This window comes from Petaurus breviceps, unplaced genomic scaffold (assembly GCF_028583685.1).
Source record: "Petaurus breviceps papuanus isolate PSGF00001 unplaced genomic scaffold, PetGlider_PUasm1.0 90386, whole genome shotgun sequence".
In the NCBI taxonomy this organism is placed as follows: Eukaryota; Metazoa; Chordata; class Mammalia; order Diprotodontia; family Petauridae; genus Petaurus; species Petaurus breviceps.
The window spans coordinates 1,518,035-1,526,929 of NW_027187236.1; the positions used below are offsets into that span (position 1 = coordinate 1,518,035).

Here is an 8,895-nt window from a genome sequence, read left to right on the forward strand (position 1 = left end):
TTTTGGGCACAATTAAAATTTGCAGGTTCCTGTTCCAAGCTATTCCTGAGATCCTTGAGGAATATAGTGCTCATTAACTAGAGAAAGCAGTGGTAAGACCCCAGATAATACAACTCAGGATGAAGGAAGGACTTGATATTCCTTCCAGAAGTGCACAGAGCCTGGTCCTAATGCAAAAGTCCAATTCGGGAAGCAAGGCTGCAAGAATGAGTAAATAAACAAAGACAAAAGACACTAATAATGACTAAGAGGTATGGTGGAACAAGACAAATCCAAGACACAAATGCAGAAGAAGAGAATAACTCCAAAACATAATACAAGCAAAGCCTCAAACTAAAACATAGCTTAGATGCGAAGTAAACTAGAATTCATGGAAGATATGAAAAAAAGGATTTTAAAATAACATTATAAGTGAAATGAGAATTTTAGAGGAAATAATTAGTAAATTAATGAAAGCCCCAGATAGAGCTCCCTTAAAGAGCACCCTTACAAATAGCAATTACCCAAGCGATCCCCTTCTGCTCAGTCCTCTCCGTCTCTTTATTTGGCTCCTCAGCCAAGGAAATTATTCCTCTTCCTCTTCCTTCCAATACTGCAAATATAACCTGAAACTTAACTTTTTCAGAGTAAATGTGAAGAAGAAATGGGAGATGGGAGTGGTGTGAAAATGCACAAATTGTTTTTTTTTTCCCCAGGAGGAAATAAACTTTATTTTAAGAGTTTACATCACAAGCATTCATTTTGATGAGAGACCACACAAGCATCTGCCTCATCCCAACATTTTATATTATCTCACATTATCTACACAGTGGAGAACAGCTTTCACCCCCCCCCCCCCGAAGATTGTTCTGAAATAAAGATATTAGTGACAAATAGACAAAAAAACCAAAGTACTGGTGGTCTCAGTTTTCTTTATCATTTCAGTACCAATTATGCATTATGCTAAATCAGATTGGTCTCCAGAGTTGATTTTTCCATTTCTTCCTTTTGAAGGTCTCAATTAGGCTAATCCATTTGCAAACCTGCACTGCTTCAGCACCTCGCTAACGCCCTCACACAGTTTGAGGTCACCCTGGTCCTGGGCACACTCTAAGAACTGCTTCATCTTGCTGCTGCTGCTGGTAGGCTGGCTGGGCTGCCCGAGGCTCCTGGTAGGTGATATCAGGTCTTGCAGGCTCAGCATTGCTCCCACCACCAAAGCCACTTGTAATGGCATGACCAATGGTGTGGCTGACAGCTGAACCCACTGCCACCCCGGCTGTGGTGGTAGCCATTTGGGCCATTAAACCCAGATGCTTAGGGGCAGCAGCAGGAGGGGCAACTGCAGATAGCAGTACTGCTGCTGGATGATGAGCTGCTGGTGGTGGTGCAGCTCTCACTGGGGGCGCCTGACTGGCCGGAGGGGTCACCTGGGAGGTCCGGCTCCTGCTTCCACGCGGCATACTCGACTGCAAGCAGTAGACGTCCTGGGGGAGAAGTGACAGGCGAGCTTTTTTTTTTTAAGGAAAAAAGGATTAACAGTATTATAATAAGAGGTACAAAATCTCATCCAAGCAGCAGACCCCCTTACGACAATGAACCAAACATGGCTCCATGAGACTACAAGGAGTATCAAAAACAAATCAAAATACTAAAAGTATAGAAGAAAATGTAAGGTACCTTATATCAAGAAATCCAATAAGTGAATGGGAAGCAATTTTGGTAGGACTCAAGGAGTTGTTGAGTGAAGAGAGGGACAAATACTAAAAGAATAGACTGATCAGAACTTAAAAAGAATAAGGAATCGTGTTAGAGTAGATGGACCTGAGAAGAGAAAGGAGGAATGGTTGAAAGAGGAAGAAGAGGAGGAGGAGAACATAAGACTTTTTGGTAGTCTAAGTTTTTCTATTTTTTTCTTTTATTTATTTATTTTTAAAATTCGTTTAATAAAAAAAAAACTTTATTTCAAAATTTTCTCCCTCCCCTCTTCTACCCACTAAGAAGGCAAGGGATATTATATAAAATACATGTGAAGAATGCAAGATATAGTTCTATATTCATGATGTTGGAAAAAAAATAAAAAGCAAGAAACAAAGTGAAAAAATTATGCTTCGATCTGCTCTCTGAGTTCATCGGATCTTTCTCTGGAAGTGGATAGCATTTTTCATCATGAGTCCTTTGGAATTGACTTGGATCATTTGGGCATACAATTTCAAATTGTTTTCTAGAAGGGTCAGACCAGTTCACAACTTTAACAACAGTGCATTAGTGTACCTATTTTTCTACATACCCTCCCACATTTATAATTTTGCTTTTCTGTCATGTCAGCCAATCTTACAAGTTTAAGATAATTTTCTCCATTCTTCCTCTCTTTTTTCCCTTCTTCCAGTGAATCCTTCTTTCCCACCTATCCACTTTTTGAAATTATTCCAACATAATTAACACACTCCTGTGCCCTGTCTGCACAGGAGTCTTTCTGACTAATCTAATAATGATGAAGTTCTTGGGAGTTAGATGCATCTTCTTTCCATATATAAACAGTTTAACCTTATTGAGTCCCCCATAGTTTCTTCTTCATGTTTACATTTTTTTTCAAATGCTTTATTAACTTCTGGTTTACATCATTCATTTCCGCCAGATTTTGAGTTACAATTTTTTCCCTGTTTTTCACCTACCCACCACCCCAAAATAAGCAGTCCCACAGGATATCCCCTCCTCCAATCTCCTCTCTCCCATATCTTCTCCCATACCCCCTTTGACTTTGCCAGTAGGGCATGGTGGATCTCTATGCCCAATGCCTGTATCTCTTATTTCCCAATTACATGTAAAATGGCATTAATAATTGTATTTATATATTTTTAAACATTTGATTTTAAAACTTTGATTTCCAGATTCATTCTCTACTTCCCTTGTCACCCACCCTTACTGGGAAGATAAGCAATTCAGTATAGGTCATATATGTGTAGCTATGCAAAACATTACCATAGTAGATATATTGTAAAAGACTGACTATATTTGCCTTCCTCCTATCCCACCTCCCACTTGTTCTATTCTCTACTTTGATCCTGTCCCCTTTCAAAAGTGGGTGCTTCTAATTTCCCTCCCCCACAGGCTGCCCTCTCTTCCATCACCCCCCTCTCATCCCCTTCCTCCCTACTCTCTTGTAGGGTGAGATACCGTATTTAGTGTGTATGTCATTTCCTCCCTGAGAAAAATTCAATGAGAATAAGGTTTTTCCCTTTTGCCTTCCTGTTCTTCCCCTCCATTGTAACCATTTTCCCTTGCTTCTTCTATATGAGATAGTTTACCCCATTCTGTCTCTCCCCATCCCTTCTCATCATATTCCTCTCTCACCTCTTAATTTCACCTTTTAAGTATCATCCTTTCCCATTAAACTGGTCCTGTGCCCTCTATCTATGTATAGCTTTAAACATATATACACACATTCACATATGTATTCATATGCCCATATACCCTCCTATATAGACATATTTATGTATATATATATATATATCTATATATATATATATTGCCTTCAACTATTTTCATACTGAGAAAAGTTTCATCAGTTACAATTATTGTTTTTCCATGTAGGAATATTAATAGTTCAACTTTGATAAGTTCCTTATGATTTCTTTTCCTTGTTTACCTTCTCATGCTTCTCTTGCTTCTTGTATCAGAATGTCAGATTTTCTATTCAACTCTGGTTTTTCAGCAAGAATGCTTGAAAGTCCTCTATTCCACTGGATGACCATATTTTCCCCTTAAACATGATACTCAGTTTTACTGGGTAAGTGATTCTTGGTTTTAATCCCAGCTCCTTTGCCCTCAGGAATATCATATTCCAAGCCCTTCGATTCCTTGGTGTAGAAGCTGCCAGATCCTTTGTTATCCTGATTGTGTTTCCACAATATTCAAATTGTTTCTTCCTGGCTGCTTGTAATATTCTCTCCTTAATCTGGGAATTCTGGAACCTGACTGTAATATTCCTAGGAGTTTTCCTTTTGGGAACTTTTTCAGGAGGTGATAAGTGGATTCTTTCAACCTCTATTTTGCCCTATGATTCTGAAACATAAGGGCAGTTTTCCTTGAGAATTTCTTGTAGGATGATTTCTAGGTTCTTTCTTTGATCATGGCTTTCAGGTAGTCCAATAATTTTAAAGTTATCTCTCTTGGTAGAAGCAGGACCTCCCCGCTGCTCCAGTTTCTACCTTTCCCAGTCAATGTAAAAAGGGGACTCTAAACAAACTTTGGAGCTGCAGAACCCACAAAATGACACAGAGAATCTAACCTCCTGCTGAGGATAGCATGGCAGGCCTGCAGGAATCAGCCAGTGCAGTGCTCTAGGAGCCCAGCCCAGCCCCACACTGAGGCTTTAGCCCCAGGGCGGGCCTGACCAGCCGCCAGAGGGACTCCAGATCAGCAACAGCTGTGGCCTTTTCCAGATTTATCAACACAGATGTGAAGGACGAAGTGAGAGGTCAGTGCAGGCTGGACTTTGGAACCCAGTAAGTGGGGGTGCATGGCTTTTGCCCCCAGGGTGAGAAGTCGCTGAAACGCCAGTACAGCCAAGCAGCTCCACGTGGCAGCTTCAGCTCCTGGCCTGCAGAGTGTAGGGGGACCAAGCACCAGTCTGAGAGGTTAAAGCTCTTGCTTTAACCTGCTTGGATCTGGATTGCAGTCTGGGGTGGAGGCCCTGGGGTGTGTGACCAGCTTGCCAGAGCATGTGGAGACCTCAGAGAGGGCACCCATCTAATACCTCCGGCAGCTGAGAAAACCCCAGCGTTTGGGACGAAAGCTCCCCTGTCTGGTGGCAGAGTCCTGCTGTGGCAAAAAGCCCAGGGGTCAAGTGACTGAGGGGCGACATGAGCAGGCAAAGGAAACAAAGCAGGCAGATAAAAAGGAATATATATATATATATATATATATATATATATATATATATAGAGAGAGAGAGAGAGAGAGAGAGAGAGAGAGAGAGAGAGAGAGACAGAGGGTACAGGTATAAGGTGAATTTGTGTGAATGACATAAAAAATAATTAAGGGATCAAAAAAAGGAGTATAGTGTGTGTCGAAGGCGGAGGGAAAGGTGGCTCTCATCAGGAATAATATATACAATCAGCTGAATATAGAAATCTATCTTAGTTGCCAGGAAAGTAAGAGGGCCCGAGATAAAGTAAAGGAGAGAGGGGCCTGGCAGAAGAGATGGCAGACTGAGGAGAGCTGGTAGACAGAAGCAAAACCCTATCAAGGAGAAAAGAGTAAAAGGAGAGAGAGGACAAACAGGAGGAAAAATAGAATGGAGGGAAATATACAATTGCTAATCACAATGGTGAATGTGAATGGGATGAACGCACCTATAAAATAGAAGCAGAGTGAATCAAAACCAGAATCCTACAATATATCGTTTGCAAGAAACACACTTGAAGCAGAGGGACAAAGTAAAGGTAAGGGGCTGGAGCAGAATCTATTATGCTTCAGCTGAAGGAACAAAAAGAAAAAAAAAGCAATCCTGATCTCAGACAAAACAAAAGCAAAAATAGACCTAATTTAAAGAGATAAGGAAGGAGACTACATCTTGCTAAAAGGTACCATATACAATAAAGTAATATCAACACTAAACGTATATGCAACCAAGTGGTGTAGTATCCAAATGCTTAAAGGAGAAGTTAAGTGAATTACAGGTTCATGACCAATCAAGAAAGGATCACAAAATGTAAAATAGATAATTTTTATTATATTAAATAAAAAAGCTTTTGCAAAAACAAAGCCAATGCAACCAAGATTAGCAACTTTTGATTAGAGAAATGCAAATTAAAACAGCTCTGAGGTACCATCTCACACTTATCGAATTGGCTAATGTAACAAAAAAGGAAAATGATAAATGTTAGAGAAAAGGTGGGAAAATAGGGATACTAATGCACCATTGGTGTAGTTGTGAACTTATCCTCCCATTCTGGAGAGCAGTTTGAAACTAAACCCAAATGGCAACCAAACTGTCCTTACACTTTGATCCAGTAATACCACTGCTAGGTTTATATCTCCAAGATAATATGAAAGAGGAAAGAACCTGCATGTGCAAAAATAATATTTTATAGCAGCCCTTTCATGGTGGCAAAATAATGGAAACTGAGGAATTCCCGTCAATTGGGCAACATTCCAACTTCTAGCCATAACCCCTAATTCAAGTGGATGCTTCTTTTAAGGCACTCACGAGATAGACCACAAGTCAAACTTCTTCCAAAATTAAGTAATTGTTATAAATAACAGAATTATATCCTGGTTTCACAAGTCCTTCACCTAATTACCCTCATATCATTATGAGGAAATAAAAGACCCTAACTTATACAGGAATATACAAGCAGCAACAAATAGCAAGGCTAGATATTTAAATTGTTTGGACTAAAATTCTAGGCCACATAGCTCGATATTATATTTTCATATTACTATAATGACTCAGATGTTCCAGTATCAATCTATTATTTAATAGATTTGAAATTGTTCTTACAAAACTTTTTGATTATAGAAAATTGCCATAAAAGAATAGGGGCATAACTATAGTAAGGGAACAATGTTTCCTTAATTCCATGTCAATTTCAGGCAGAAGTTATGTAGATGGCCAATTACACTGAACCAGGCTTAAAGTCTGCCACGTTTCATGGTGGGGAAATTGAGTCAGGAAAATCCTGCCTCAGCTTCTGGTATATGAATGTAAATGGAATACTATTGTGCAATAAGAAATGTTGAACAGGCAGATTTCAGAAAAACCTGGAAAGGCTTGTACAAACTGATGCAAAGTGATATGAACAGAACCAGAAAAACATTGTACATATTATCAGCAACATTGTGTGATGATCAACTATGATCCAAGACAAGTACAAAGGACTCATAAAGGAAAATGCTATCCACATCCAGATAAAGAATTGATGGACAATGCAGATCAAGCATACTTTTTTCACTTACTTTATTCTTTTTGTGTGTGTGTGTGTTTTTCTTTTTGATCTGTTTCTTCTTTCACAACTGTGACTAAAATGGAAATTTACATGATAGCACATGTATAACCTAAATAAAATTGCCCAGCATTTTAGGAAGAGGGGAGGAAGGGGGGGGGAGAAAAATCTGGAACTCAAAATCTTGTAAAAAAATGAACGCTAAAAATTGTCTTGACATGTAATTGGGAAAAAATAAATACTATTTAAAAAGAATACTTCAAATATAGAAAGAATAGCAACTGATATACTCAGGAGTGCCAGAAGATAAAATCCAAGGGAGGAGAGAACAGTAAAACCCATGACCCCAAATATTTACACACAAATACCCAGAGGCTAGGCAAACAAACAAAAATACCCCAAGGAAATAGATGTCCTAGTGCCAGGAGGCAAATTTGATATCAGTGACATCAATGAGATTTGGTGGAATGAGACTTTATGACTAGAATGTGGCTCCAGAATGTTATAATACACATTTTAAAAAAATAGGATATGCTAGTAGCAGGATTGCATTGTGTATTAAGAAGCTATAGTCCAAAGACTATACCAATTAGGTGGCACTGCAGTGGATAGAGTGCTGGACCTGGAGTTAGGAAGACTCATTTTCCTGAGGTCAAATCTGACTTCAGACACTTCTAGCTATGTGGCCCTGAGCTAGTCACTTACCCCGTTTGCCTCAGTTTCTTCATTTGTAAAATGATCTGGAGAAGGAAATGGCAAACCACTCCAGTATCTTTGCCAACAATACCCCAAATGGGGTCATGAAGAGTTGGACACAACTGAATAATGACTGAACAACAAAATCCAAGGAAGTTGAAATCAGAAAGATAGGTCTTAGGAGCAATAAAAAGGTAGGGTCTTGTGGTATGTTTTAAAGCTTTAATGGCTAAAACATGAGAACAAAAAAAAGAATGAGACCCAATGCTTGGCATGTAGGGGACCATGATATCTGAGAACAAAGGCAAGGAAGAGTTGCTGAAGAGTGACTGAAGACTAACTACCAATATGCACCTGGAAAGTTTTTATCAGAGGGACTTTCACTTGGTTCTTTGATTCCCCAGCCCCTGCATAGTTCAGTGATAGCACAATTCAGGTTCTTAATAGATATTTGATGGTTGATGTATCCTATTGATACTATCTGTATATTAACCACAGCTTGCACTCTCTCCTCTCTCTCTCTTTATCTGTCTCTGTCTCCCTCCCATATCTCTCTCTCCTCTCCCTCCCTCTTTTTGCCTCTGTAGGTGGATATTGAAGGCAATGTTCAAAGTTGAGAAAAGAAACTTACAGATAGGTTCTAAAAAAGAAAAAAATCTGCCACCCACCTCATTTTTACCAGCACTTCCACATTTACAGCAGCATCTAAGAGCTGATGTAGCTAATGGTAGCATTAACAGCCCAAGAAGTCCCCTGGGTCTGATTTTCAATTTTTATCAATGTTCTTCTCTGCTCCAGCTTCATTTCCTTGACTTCAGGCCCTTTGGGCCCTGGTTAGTTTGAAAGGCTACAAATGACAAACAGGCTTTTTCTCCTGATAACCTGTTTATCAGGCTACAAATACACCTGGTTGAGAATGACTCATCCTCAGCCTTAGCGCAGGAGCTCAAGGCCAAGTTTTATCAGGTCCCAGAGAGTTCAAACAAACATTTCAATGCTAGAGACTGGCCCTACTGTGATTTTTTTTATTAATATAAAGCTAAATTAAAGCAAATGTTAACAGCAATCCAATTTTCTTTGCCCACTTAATAGAAATACCACTTTCTCAAAGTGTTTATTTAACTCCTTCCAAGCACAGTGAGAACAAATAGATAGGACTGATCTCTCTCTTCCTTTCTGCCTCTATCTGCATCTGTCTCTTTGTCTCTGTCTCTTCTTCTGTCTCTATCTCTATCTCTCTGTGTGTCTCTTCCCCCATCTTTCTTTTCTC

General features: G+C 39.4%; 1 pseudogene; it reads right to left on the reverse strand.

Annotated features, from left to right (window-relative positions):
• Positions 1-676: 676 nt before the first annotated feature.
• Positions 677-8,520, reverse strand: LOC138177305 (coiled-coil-helix-coiled-coil-helix domain-containing protein 2-like; annotated as a pseudogene).
• Positions 8,521-8,895: the final 375 nt, after the last annotated feature.